Source organism: Cupressus sempervirens, chromosome 2 (genome assembly GCF_028749045.1).
Source record: "Cupressus sempervirens isolate cs-2001-9-10 chromosome 2, ASM2874904v1, whole genome shotgun sequence".
NCBI classification, from domain to species: Eukaryota; Viridiplantae; Streptophyta; class Pinopsida; order Cupressales; family Cupressaceae; genus Cupressus; species Cupressus sempervirens.
Genome location: NC_143119.1, coordinates 133,619,381 through 133,633,180, shown reverse-complemented (window position 1 = coordinate 133,633,180; position 13,800 = coordinate 133,619,381).

Sequence of the window (13,800 nt, the reverse complement as noted above, 5' to 3'; positions counted from 1 at the left end):
TATTAGTACATCATCTTGTGAGGATCATTCCCACTGGGGTTTTCCCTTTGATCAAGGGTTTCCCTAGTCAACAAATTTGGTGTAATTATCTATGTGCATCTTTGTATGGTTTTTGTTTACTTTGGCTGAATGGTTAAGTTTTTTTAAAGAAGATAAATATTTTAATTGTTGGATAACTGATTCACCCCTCTAGTTATCTTAGTGGACTATTATTTCTAACAATTGGTATCAAAGCTCAAGTCCTTGAAGATAAAGTTTAACAAATTTGGGAGATCCATGGTGAGCATGTTCAAGAAAGATAGTCCAAATTTTGATGGAAAAAATTATGATATCCAGAAAGAAAAGATGAAGACACATCTACTATGTATGGGTCTGGGATATTGGATTTTGACAAAATCAAAAAAGACCATCATTGATGAAATGGATTTGGAAACTTGTACCAAGGTAGAAAGAGATCTTTTTATGTGCAACATAAGAGCTAGAGAAGTATTATTGACTGCACTTCATTAAATTTAATACAATCAGGTAAAGTCACTTGCTACTTCACATTTGATTTGGAGAGCTTTGGAAGATAGTTTTGAAGGTGATGAAAATTCTAAGAAATTGAGGTTATAAAGTTGGATTTGTGCATTTCAAGATGCTAAGATGATGGAAGATGAATTTGTAAGAACATTTTTAGGTAGAATATCAAAGATCACTATAGGTGTTAGATCTCAAAGAGGAACCAAAGAAGATGATGAAGTTATATGGAAGATATTGAAGATCTTAAAACCAACATTTAAGCTAGAAGTTCAAATGATACAGTTGTTGATATCTTGTACCAAAGATTTCACAAAGGAGACATTTCTTGGGAGATTTGAAGCAATTGAGAATGAGCTTAGACAATCTGAAGAATTAATAAGAACTAAAATAGCTTTCAGTGCCTTGAATATTTGACCTAGTTTATCAAGAAGAAAAAGTGCTAGAGAAGATTTCACTAGCAGTAGCAAATTTGAAGAAGATAGAAAGATTAAAGGAGTAACCCTTTTGATAAGAAGAGAAAAAGGAGGTAATAAAATCATTAAAAGTTGGACTTGTCATGAATATAGTCATTATGCATCTAACTATCCTAAAATAGAGAAAAAGGAAATTACAAACCTAGAAAAGGCAGAGAGTGTTTGTATGCAAATGAAAAAAATGGTTATGATGAACAAATAGTGAGTGCTAGTGATAATGAAATAGGATTTGTGGCAATGAAAGAAGAAAGACTAGAAAGAGTAGCATTAGTGTCACAGGTTGAGAAGAAATCTAATTGCATAATTTATTGGTGATATGAACAAGTTTATTGACTTCAAAAGTCAGGATGGAGGCATTGTTAGAGTTGGAAACAATGTAGCATGCCAAATTAAAGGTCGAGATCTATAACTCTTGATGGTAAAACTAACACTGAGGATGTATATTTTTTTGATGATTTGAAGCACAACATTTTGAGTGTTGGATAACTAGTAGACAAAGGTTATCAGTTATAGTTCATAGAGAAGACATGCATGATTAGAGACAAAGATGGAAAGGTAATCGAAACAAGAACCAGAACTAGAGGTAATGTATTTTAGTTGAATCCTATTGAAATGACATGTTTGGTTGCAAAGGTAGATGATAATTGGTTATGGCATAAGAGATTTTGTCATATAAACTTTGACAATATTGTGAAGACTAGTAGTATGTTTTTAGTTAGAGATTTTCCTAAGATTGTATAGCCCACTAACACAATTTGCAAAGAATGTGTGTTGGAAAAGCATAACAAAACTTCTTTTCCTAGCAAGAAATTTACTACTATAGAAAATTTGGAGATTGTACATGTAGATTTCAGCGGTCCTACAAAGACTAAAGGATTCTATGGTGAAAGGTATTTTATGATTCTAGTTGATAACTTTTCTAGAATGATGTGGGTTGCATTTCTTAAAGAGAAATCTGAGGCATTTTATAAGTTTAAGATATTCAAGAATAGAATTGAGAATGAATCTAGCATGAATATTAAATGTTTAAGATCAAATAGAGGAGGAGAATTTACTTCAAATGAGTTTAACATGTTTTATGAAGAAAATGGAATGAAAAGACAGTTATCAGCTTTGAGAACCCCTAAACAAAATGGCATTATAGAGAGAAGGAATAGATCAGTTATAGAAGTGGCGAGAGCTATGTTAGATAAGAATGGTGTATCCAAGATATTATGGATAGAAGCTATGACTACAGTAATCTACACTATGAATAGGGAGCAAGTTAGGAAAGACACAAACAAGACCCCTTATGAACTGTGGTTTAGTCACTCACCTATAGTCAAGTATTTCAAAAAATTTAGGAGTAAGTGTTATTTTAAAAGAGATGATGATATTGGTAAGTTTGATGTTAGAAGTGATGAATGTATATTTCTTGGTTATTCATTGAAAATAAAAGCTTATAAATGCTATAATCAGAGAACTAAGACTATTATGAAAAGTGATAATGTGAGAATTGATGAGAAATTTAGGATGCAAGAGAGAATAGTTGATTAAAATTTAGATGATGATATTATTACTAAGCCAAGAAATGATGAGGTATTTCTTGAGAATAACAATAATTTGCAGAATGAAGGAGAGCCTAGATAGGAAAAAAGCTTGAAACCTTTAGTAGAGCCAAGATTTGAGATTGTAACTCCTACTTTGGGAAAGAATATGACAAAGAATCACCCATTTGAGCAGATCATCAAAGGTAGAGATAAAGATGTGATGACAAGAAGCAGAGTCAATGAAAAACTATGTTTGGTATCTCAAGTTCAACCTAAGAATACAGATGAAGGATGGAAAGATGATTATTGGAAATAAGATATGAAAGAAGAATTGGATTAGATAGTAAAGAATGAGACATGGGAATTGGTCCCCAGATCAATAGACAAGAATGTTATAGGAAATAAATGGGTATTTAGGAACAAGATGAATGAGAAAGGTGAATTGGTAAGGAACAAGGCAAGATTGGTATGAAAGGTTACTCACAACAGGAAGGAATAGACTATGATGAGACCTATGCTTTAGTGGCTAGAATAGAAGTACTAAGATTATTCTTAGCCTATGCAACACAAAATAAATTCAAAGTGTATTAGATGGATGTGAAGTCAACATTTTTGAATGGAGAACTTGAGGAAGAAGTGTAAATTGAATAGCCTAACGGTTGTCCTTTGACAAATGATAAGGACATAGTATGCAAACTAAAGAAAGCATTTTATGGATTGAAGCAAGCACTCAAAACCTGGTATGCAAGGGTTGGATAAGCATTTGAAAAAGCTAAGATCTAGAAAAGGTATGGCAGATAGTAATCTATATTAGAAAGAAACTGATGATGGTTTGATGATTTTAGTTATATTTGTTAATGATATCATATTTGGAGGAAATGATGAGGAAAGTAACAGATTTTTGAGAGATGAAGAAAGAATTTGAGATGAGCATGATAAGAGAAATGAAATATTTTCTAGGATTATAGATTGTACAAAATAAAGAAGGAATCTTTATTTCTTAGACTAAGTACTTGAAGAATTTATTAAAAAGGTTTGATTTAGAAACATGAAAACTCATTGGAACACCTATGGTAATTGATATAAGTTATCTAGAAAGGATGAGACACCTACTATTAAGGTAAAAAACTAAAAATCTTGATTGAAGGATTGCAATATCTGACTCACACAAAGACAAATCTAGCAAATGCAGTTGGAATTGTTGCAAGATTCTAGGCTAATCCTAAAGAAGAACATTATGTAGTAGTTAGAAGGATATTTAGATATCTGAAAGGAAAATCAAAGTTTAGATTGTGGTATGATAGATCTAATAATTTTACATTAGGTGTGTATACTAATGTTGATTGGGTAGGCAGTATGGATGATAGAAAAAAAATCAATGTTTTAGCCTTCTTTCTTGTAGGAATATTGGCTTCTTGGCTAAGCAAGAAGCAGGGTTGTACATCACAAAGTATAGCAAAAGTAGAATATGTTGCAGTAGCAAAAAATTACAATCAACATGTTTGGATGAAGTAGATATTGAAGGATATAACAATAGAAATTAGTGAACCTATTGTCATGCATTGTGACAACACAAGTATAGTAAATATGTCTAAGAATCTAGTGTTTCATTCTAAGACTAAGTGCACATTTCTATTAAGTATCACATGTTGAGAGAGAAAGTTGTAGAAAAGGAAATTAGATTTGAGTATGTGAGCACTAAAGAGAAGATTGTATATTTATTCACTAAACCTCTTCCCAAAGAGACTTTTGAGTATTTGCGAGGTATGCTAGGGATTATGCCCCTTCCTATAGTAGAGTAGAAGATTAAAAAGTGCATCAGTCCTTAAAAAACATAATGATAAAAACATCATGAGAAAATCATGAGGAAGAACAATATGTTCAAAAGAAGTACAGTATGGAATGATAGTTTGACAAAAAGCACATTGAGGCATATCAATGGGGGGGAATGATTGATGAAGAAGATTTGAAAAGTAAGATGAATAGTCTCTTGTTGGTATTCTTGGAACTAGATGTTTTTCATCTATGTTTCCATCAATGCCAAATGGGGAGAATGTTGAGAGATTATTGAAAGCATGAATGCTGATGATATTTCTATGGGGGGGTATTGTAGATATGTTACATTCATGATTGAGTTTGTCATTGATGTCAACATAGCAGTTTTCTATGAGATCTGACAAAAGAATAGCAGAAAGATCAAGATGTTACAGATAGCAAGTTGAGTATTCCAACTATCCAAGATTATGAGAAATGCTTCTGAGTATCTAGTATATCCATTTGACATTGGAAGAACAAATGATAAGTCTAGAAGAAGTTATGTAAGTTTTCGTGATGTTTGTTCTAAGATAGAGTTTACAAAGGCATGTTCTAGTAAACTTGATATATCTCTTAGCAGAGTTGTTATTCTGATAATCAAGGTTGAGGATGTGAAGAAAACATGTTGGAAATGATTTGGCTAAGTACACTCATCATAATTACATGTGTACAAAAAGTTATTCAAATTGCAAGGCAAAAGATTAATGTTATCAATAAGTGTAACGTGTTCTTAATGTGGTCCTATAATGACTAATTGAGAAGGTCTAAAAACTGACTCAAGAAATTTTTTTATGAACTTGGTATAAAGAAAGAACATTTTCCTTTATCAATGAGTATGGCATTGTATAGAATTAAATTGATGCATAGTGATTGTAAGTAGTAGAGAGAGCTAAATGTGAAGTTGAGCAGAGCAAAGTAGAAGTGAAGGAAACTTCATTGCCAAGGTTTTGTTGAGTGATTTGAGGTTTGATATTTGGATCTAGGGTTTGTGACCTAGTCTACAAGGTCTAATAGTGATTGGTTTGGTTGACAGAACAAACGAAGGAAGAACATAATAGTAAATTACATGTTTGAGTAGTGGACTCTTCTTGTAGTTGAAATTGCATGTTTGGGCAGTGGGCTCATCTTGCATACATTGTTCTACAACTCCTAACAAGGTTGACACAACTCCTAACAAGGTTAGAATCTCCTAACAGGGATTCAAAGTCTCCTAATAGGGACTCATATGTACTAAATGTTTTGATAGGCTCCTAACAGGGTCCATCCTCTAACAAGGAATATTTATATTAGTAAATCATCTTGTAGGCATCATTCCCATTGAGGTTTTCCCTTTGATCAAGGGTTTCCCTAGTCAACAAATTTGGTGTAATTGTCTATGTGCATATTTGGATAGTTTATGTTTACTTTGGTTGAATGGTTAAGTTTTTTTAAACAAGATAAATGTTTTAATTGTTTGATAACTGATTCAAGCCCCCCCCCCCCCCCCTCTCAGTTTTCTTAGTGGACTATTATTTCTAACAATTGGTATCAGAGCATTAGGTCCTTGAAGATAAAGTTTAACAACTTTAGGAGATAAAGTTTTAAAACTTCCTTTCCTTTTTTAACCATACCAGCAAAAGTGCTAGATTCCATAATAACTAACTAGGGTTTATGAAAAATTAAACAACGTAGCTTGACACATGATAAATACCTTGAAAAATCTAATTTTGGTGTCAAGTAATAGTTGAATTCAGTGTGAAAATGCTTGAATCAATTTGTCCAAATTTCCTTATGCTCTTCATGCTCTCTTGAATCTTGAATAATTGCAAATGAGTCAAAAATTGACCATATAGCCCTTGAAACTTCACAATAAATGCTCAGTTGTAAGCTTGGCTCCAATAGCAATTTTGACTCACTTATTTTCCATGTAATTTCAACCATGCTTAGCAACCACAATGAGGTTGGCCAACACTATCACCTTTGATAGCTTGAAAACAACTAAACTTTCACTCGGCAACCATAGTGAAACCTTTCATGCTCGGTAGTAACATGAAAACTTAAAGATTTCTTCTAAGTTCTAACCAATACTTTTCATCTTACTTCATGCATATATAATATTTTTAGAATTGAATCCTTGGAACTAATGTATAATTGAAATTTGAAATATCAGTCTCATACATACCTCTTGATTTCCTATTTGGGGGTGGTGTGATCACCTGATCCATTGGATGAAGTGATCCCATATGAACTTGATGTACTACTATCTTCATTTTTCTTCCATGTCTTGTTCATCTACACATTGACTTCATCATCATCAACCTTTCCTTTGCGTTTATTGAATTCACTAATAGGTGCTTTTGACTTTGTTGGATAATTTTTTATTATGTGACCAATCTTTAAATACCTAAAACATGTAGTTTGACTCAACCATCTACTGTAGTCACTTCTAAAATGTGTTCTAATGCAATTGTCAACAACATGTCCATACTCTTGACAATTGTGACAATTATACCTTGTATTGTAATTACAATTGTAGGATCTTATAGTATGGTTTATCTTAGCTTTCTTGTTTGATGACCAGTTTGGCTTTGATCTACACTCATATTGTCTATGTCCATACTTCTTTCAATTGTAGAATTAATCTTCAAATCTTTGTGTGCCATATGTCTTGGTCTTGCATTCATGTGCCTACTATCCTTTATTTCTACACATATGACACTTACCCATGAATTCATTTTTAGGTTTTTTATTTGTATTGTTTCTCTTGCAAACATTTGGTGTATGACCTATCTTTCCACAATTATGAAAAGAAAGTTTGTAGTTCTTACCTTTGTTCCTTCTTTATTCACCACTTTTAGATGATTCTCCTTTTTTAGTACTAGTGTAACCTAATCTAGTGGCATCACTATTAGATCTAGGAGATGGTATTAATTTCTCAAAATACTTGATGACTTCACTAAATCTATTCAAAATTTCAACAAATTCTTGTTTCTCTCTTCAGATCATTTCTCAGTTTTTCATTTTGCAACTTTAGTGTTGTGATTTCAATATATTTTCCATTAAATTCATGATTGGCAATCATCATTTGATTCAATGTTTCCAATTGCATGTGAGCAACCCTATTCACCTATGATGTCTTCTCTTCTAGTCTATTGGTTAGTATCTTTTTGTCATCTTCAATCATGACTTTTTCCTCTTCAGCCTTCTTTTTCTACTCAGTCACTTCACATAGAAATACTAATTGGACTTCTTGTTCTATCTTAATATTTATGACCTCTTCGATTAGGGTTCCATTATTTTCCATCAGATCTTTAATTGATGCGTCAAATTCATGTGAATTTCCATCTGCAAATAATTTAGTAGTGTTAATATATTAGTAACATGTATCATTCTCTTCAATAGCTATCTCTTTCCTTCTCTTCAATGAGCACTTCAAATCATCTCTTGCTTCATTTAGCTAATGTAGGGAAAGCTAGATTCTAATCTTTTGATTCTTAATATTATTTTCCAACTTGTAGACTTCCATCTTCAAGATCTTTCCTCAAAGATGCAAAGATTTCCTTTCCAGAGAAATTTTCTCTGATACTAATTGTTGGAAATACAATAGCAAAAGTAAAATATGGGGGGGTGATTTAGTTTTTCAAAACTTTAACTCTTAAAACATTCACCACACATCCATATTACAATTTGCATGTAAACTAGAATAGCTAACTAAACATATTCATCCATAACATAAAAGAAAATAACATCCAATACATGTATATGACACAAAATATTTCATTTCCCAGAAACCCTCCAATGAGAAGGTAAAATTGGGGTGGGGATGACACCCATAAATCTTCACTACTATAGCAATAAAGTATATCCAATCAAGGCTATAGTGTTTGATCATAAACTATGATATACCCTATAAAAGGTCTACCCTATTAAAGGCTTACAAGATTGTTAGATCTTATCTTGTTAAAGGATTTCAACACCCTGTTAGAAGTGTTCTTGATTAAAGGACTTAAAACTTACAATAAAGTAAGCACCCTGAATCACCTTCACTACTAGATAATAGATCACCTCTTTCTTTATGTGTACATGATCCTCTCTGATTAGATGTATCACTTATGTCCTCTAACTCCTTTCATCTACTCTCCTCTAACTATTTTTGTAATGTATCTCAAATCACAACTCCATAGCCACCATGAATGTTATGTTTTTTCATTAAAACTTCTCTCTTCACTCCTTCCACACTTACTTTCTTTTAGAGTTTTTCCTCCTTATAAATACTTTGGTGACTTAGGGTTAGGTATGAATCAATAATTGTGATTCACCCATTTTACTACTTAAAATATCCCTTCAACTAATAGATTGCATGTATTGCATAGAGATCCTCAATATAGATTCCTCCTTATCATCTAGAATCACAAAAAAATCCTTAAGTTGGCTCAAAAATGGTTTACATATAAGTTTGTGCCATTACAAAAAACTATGTCCATAATTGTTTACTCAGCACTTGAAGTGTTTAATGCTCAACAACCACTATCTCTTCAATGTTGCAACTCAACCTCTAAATGACTTGACATCCATTGATCACTCGATATTTGAATAACTCAATATCTACTATTTGCTTGGCACTTGAGTGACTCAAAACTTATTGCTTACTTAGGATATACTATAAACTTTCTTTGCATATACTATCTGACATCTTTTTCTCAGCATACATTACTTATTTGGCATGAACTAAGAAAATGATTTAAGTGTATTAGCACTCATATGTCAAAACCAATCTAAGATTAAAATTATTTTCTTGAGTATACAAAAAGTTATCATCTTGGTATGATATTCCTAGAATGGAATATTCAAGGATATCAACATAAATCCATTAACACACACATATATTATATATGGAATTTTCTACAATTCACTATGAGGATAAATTTGTCAACACTTCTTCTTTTAGAAAAAAGGGAAATCAAGAAATTTCTACAGCATTAATGTAAGTTTAAACACCATCTTAAGTGAGGTATGTAATAAATTTAAGTTATGGTGTCTAGCAAGATTTGACCCAAAGAACCATAACATATTTCATGGTGTCCTACAAAATGTAACCCAAAGAACCATGATAAGTTGGTTATCAAGATGTCTGGCAAAATCTGGCCCAAAGTACCAAGATAACACTTTCTCCAACATATTTTGGTGTTACGAGATAGGTCTATTATTTATAAGATCATCACCTTATAATAGTTACCTTATGTTTGTTATCATAACTTATGGCATGCCAGGACAACAACTTAATGTAGTTTGTTATGATAATAGGTCTAGTTATTTATAAGGTCATCACCTTTCAATAACTCCCCTCTAAATATATACATCAATGAAAGATCATCATATTTCATGACATAATTACAACAACATCATCTAGTAACTCACATGATATTCACCATTATCCAAGTCAGAGGGTGGACCCACCATAGCTGCTACTAGAGGGTGGAACAAAGAGTTTTCACCTCATACTTATCTCTCATGGAGAAGAGTGCATTATAAAGAATTTCTCTTAGAACTTCTCCTCATATAGAATATATCATCTACAAGGGATTACATCTCAAAATTTCTCCCTCTGAACATTCGATCCTAGGAAGTCAGGTCCTCTAGTTACTTCGTCAGAAACTCTCTTCACCCAAGAATTCATGTTGAACTCACTTTGAATCTAATATCAATTTTCTAATTTTTTGGTGATAAGTCATTAATTCTTCATGTTATACATAGGAGTAGGCCCATCAACATCATGCAGTCACCCATATGTATTTCTATCTGCTCCCTATGAGAATCAATCTTCTAAGCTCCTATGTTGCCTTCGAAGAAGTCTTATACTCCCCCTTAATGTAGAAGAATCTCATAATCTCAATCATAAAGGATGAGAGCCTCATTTTATCCATCTTGATCATCAAGGTAATTGGAGCTACTATTAATAGGTTGAGTCTACATGATATCTGGTAGCATGTGTAAAGTACCAACTTTCTTTTCCTATAAGAACATCCTCAACCATAAAGGAAAATATCAAGGCAAATAACCTTTAGAGTATGTATAGAAATTACAAATAAGAGAGAGATAAATATCAAGAATAAGAATAGTTACCTTCACATGAAGATTCATAATTTTCTTCTTGAATTTTTTGAGAATGGAACGTCTCTCCTCTAAAAGTGGGAATGGAACATTGACTATTATCCCCACACAATGTAAAATTTCCATGTATTTTTATATTGTTGAACAATTTTTTTATCAAATATGATAACTCATTTCTAATTTCTAACTTTCTCTTTTTATCCATTGAAAGACCAAACATTCATTTAGCTTAATAGTAGAAGTGAACACAAGCTTGTCCTCAATACGCCAATATCTTGATTGAGTATGATTGTGCCACTTGAATGACTCTACAACTCATACATCAAGTTTCATTTATCAAAGAGATACTCATAAATTTTTCAATTTAAGTCATCACTTTCTCATGATGTACACAAGAATAGGGCCATCTGTCAGGCCCAAACTACGAGGGCAAAAAACACACTCCAAATTTTTATTTTTATTTTATAATAATTAATAATTAAACATGCTCTAAGCTTGAAATGATTGTGATAATAGTTTAAGTAAAGGTTCTCTACATTATGTCTTAAGATTATAACATGAAGACGATTGCATCGTTAAGATATTAAAACTTTTGTGATAAGATTGATATCGATCATTAATTTAAACAGATTGTTAATTAGTCTACTAAAATATGATACATGGGATTAACCATCTAAATTAAACCCATTAATATTTCTAATACTAACTATCTTTTAAAAAGTTAATTTAATAAATCAATTTATTAAAAAACCAAATTAACAAGATTCAATTTAATACGAACATCTCTAAAATCTAAGATTTAACTTAAATCTAACCAAAATTTAACTTAAATTAAATACCATATTCAGTTTTACATATATCTAAATCGAAACTAAAAATATTACAAAACTAAATAAATTAACATTACTATAAAAATAACTAAATTAATCTAAGAACAAAACTAATTAAATTTAATATAACCAACTAATCATAATTCTAAACTTAATTAAATTTTAATCTAACTTTAATAACTATTACTAAAATATACTAATAAATTAATACTACTTAAAAAAAATATAAATATTGAAATGTAAACAAACATAACTAAACAACTAAATAATTAACTAAACTAACTAATTCAACTTATTCTAAACTAACATCTATACTAACTTATTTAAACATACTAATCTATAATAAAAAATAAAATAGATAAAAATAAACTTAAATCTTAACCTAACCTAAACCACCTACACCCTACTCTCAAAAGCCCTTAATCCACATGTGACTCACGTCACATCTTCCCTTGCCACCTCAACCTTGGGCAACACTTCCCAAAGGACATGTGCTTCCCAAGCGTTGTCCTTGGGACAGCGCTCTACCCCAAATGCCTGCGCAGACTTCACCAAAAGGTGAATCGACCAGCAAGGAAGGCAAACTTAATAAGTCTTGCCAAAATGATAAAGGCCCAAAATGAAAGGTAAGTGCTCCAAAATCATAAGGGGGATGGGACATGGGGGTGGCCAGGGTGACGTCACCCCACCCCCCCCCCATGTTAAATGATGATTGCAAAAACTTTTTAACTAAAACTTTATTAAAATGCTTTTTAGAGTTGATGTGCAAGGGAGAAGGATTAATGTAGTAAAGACAATAAAGTTTATTAGGTAGTTAGGATATTTAGTATATTCAAAAATTGCTCATAACAAATTTAAATATTATTTAAATTAGAATATATTTTATATTTTTATTTTCTTAAAGAGATCAAAAGGAATATTCTCTATTTCAACAAGAGGATAAATTCTTTCTCCATACAATTTCCAGCATCCTGTAGGTGGATGTTTTGGAAATTTTTTCTTACGGATGGTTTGAAAAGTTATTTTACTCTCTTTTTTTTTGGATCAAAACTTGAAAGACTAACATATTGATAATTTTATCCCAAGTATTATTTTTTTTTAAGTTTCTTATGGCTTACAAAATTAATAATGCTTCTTTTAAATCTATTAGATGATTAAGGTAGGATTCAATGCAATTTCTATCACATCTAAATAGATTGATTCAAGGACTAAATTTTTTGTTAAATTCCCTTTCTTTTGGCAAATCTATAATGACTTGATACAACCATAACCTATCAAGAGTTTAAATTTTTCGTTTCATTCAATAGTGCAATACTTTATCATTTGGATCTAACAATCATAAAAAGTGAATTTGCATGCATGATCATAGCTTTTGTTTTCAACATTATGAAAGCTTAGAATTTTGTCAAATTTAACATCATCAATTCCTTCCTACTTGGTTTCCTACTCCAATAGTCTAAGTTACTCATGATAAGATATTACAATGATAGTGTGAGTTACTCATAAGACTAAGTATGGTTTAGGATGATAATTCATATAACAATCAACATAAAACTTAATGCAGCCGATAAGCAATCCATGGCAAGGTTAAAGATAACTAACTGATTTATGCTTTAAAAATTTAAGGAGATACAATATCTCTTAGTCCAATTGATTCGTTCATAAGTAAATTTAACAAAGAAGAGATAATTGAGTTCTCAAGGTAGGAATCCTAATTCATCTGATACTTATACATCAACTTGGAAATTCATTCTATCAAATTGTTCTTCCCTAACAATTTAAAAACTTGAAATATCACAATTCATAACATTATCCGTTACTCTTATTTATTTATTTTTTTGCAACCATATTAAATTTAATACACAATTTAAATCACATGATAACCAAATATGCTCAACACCAATTTTATTGGCAAACTTGATTCAAGGGCTCAGCCGGGAAAGAATCAGGAAGAAAACCTGACTTCGTTGCCATTTACAATAGGATCTCAATCCCAAATTTCAAAAATTAAATCAATTTTTTCCTCATGATCAAAATCAAGGAATTTGTAATGTTTTCTGAATCTCATTTCAAGAACCATGGAGGAAACCAATATCTAATCGGGTGACAACCAAGCAGGACCAAAAGAAATTCAAACATGCATAATCATACATGGTTTACACAATAGGATTCACAATGAATCAAGACTAGAGAAAGGTGGATTCTTCCAACAGGAGAAGTCAAGCACAACACCAATTCAGATGCCCAATCAAGGCTAATAACCAAAAACTTTCGTTCTTCCATTTAAACATGCCATACTCATACCAGGTTTGTGCTAACGGGTAGGGGCCCATAACACCCTACCCTTTCTCCCTCTTCTCATCCTGAGAAGAGACTCTACACTAGTTGAGTCCAACTAAACAGACCTTTCCCAAAATTGGTCACTTCTGCCCTCTCCAAGGGTGAGTAATACCAAAACACCCATGTAAGGAAAACTCAAAATTGCAAACATAAACAAGAAAGGAAAACAACCAAAATGACATGGTTTTCAAATCTTCCCAC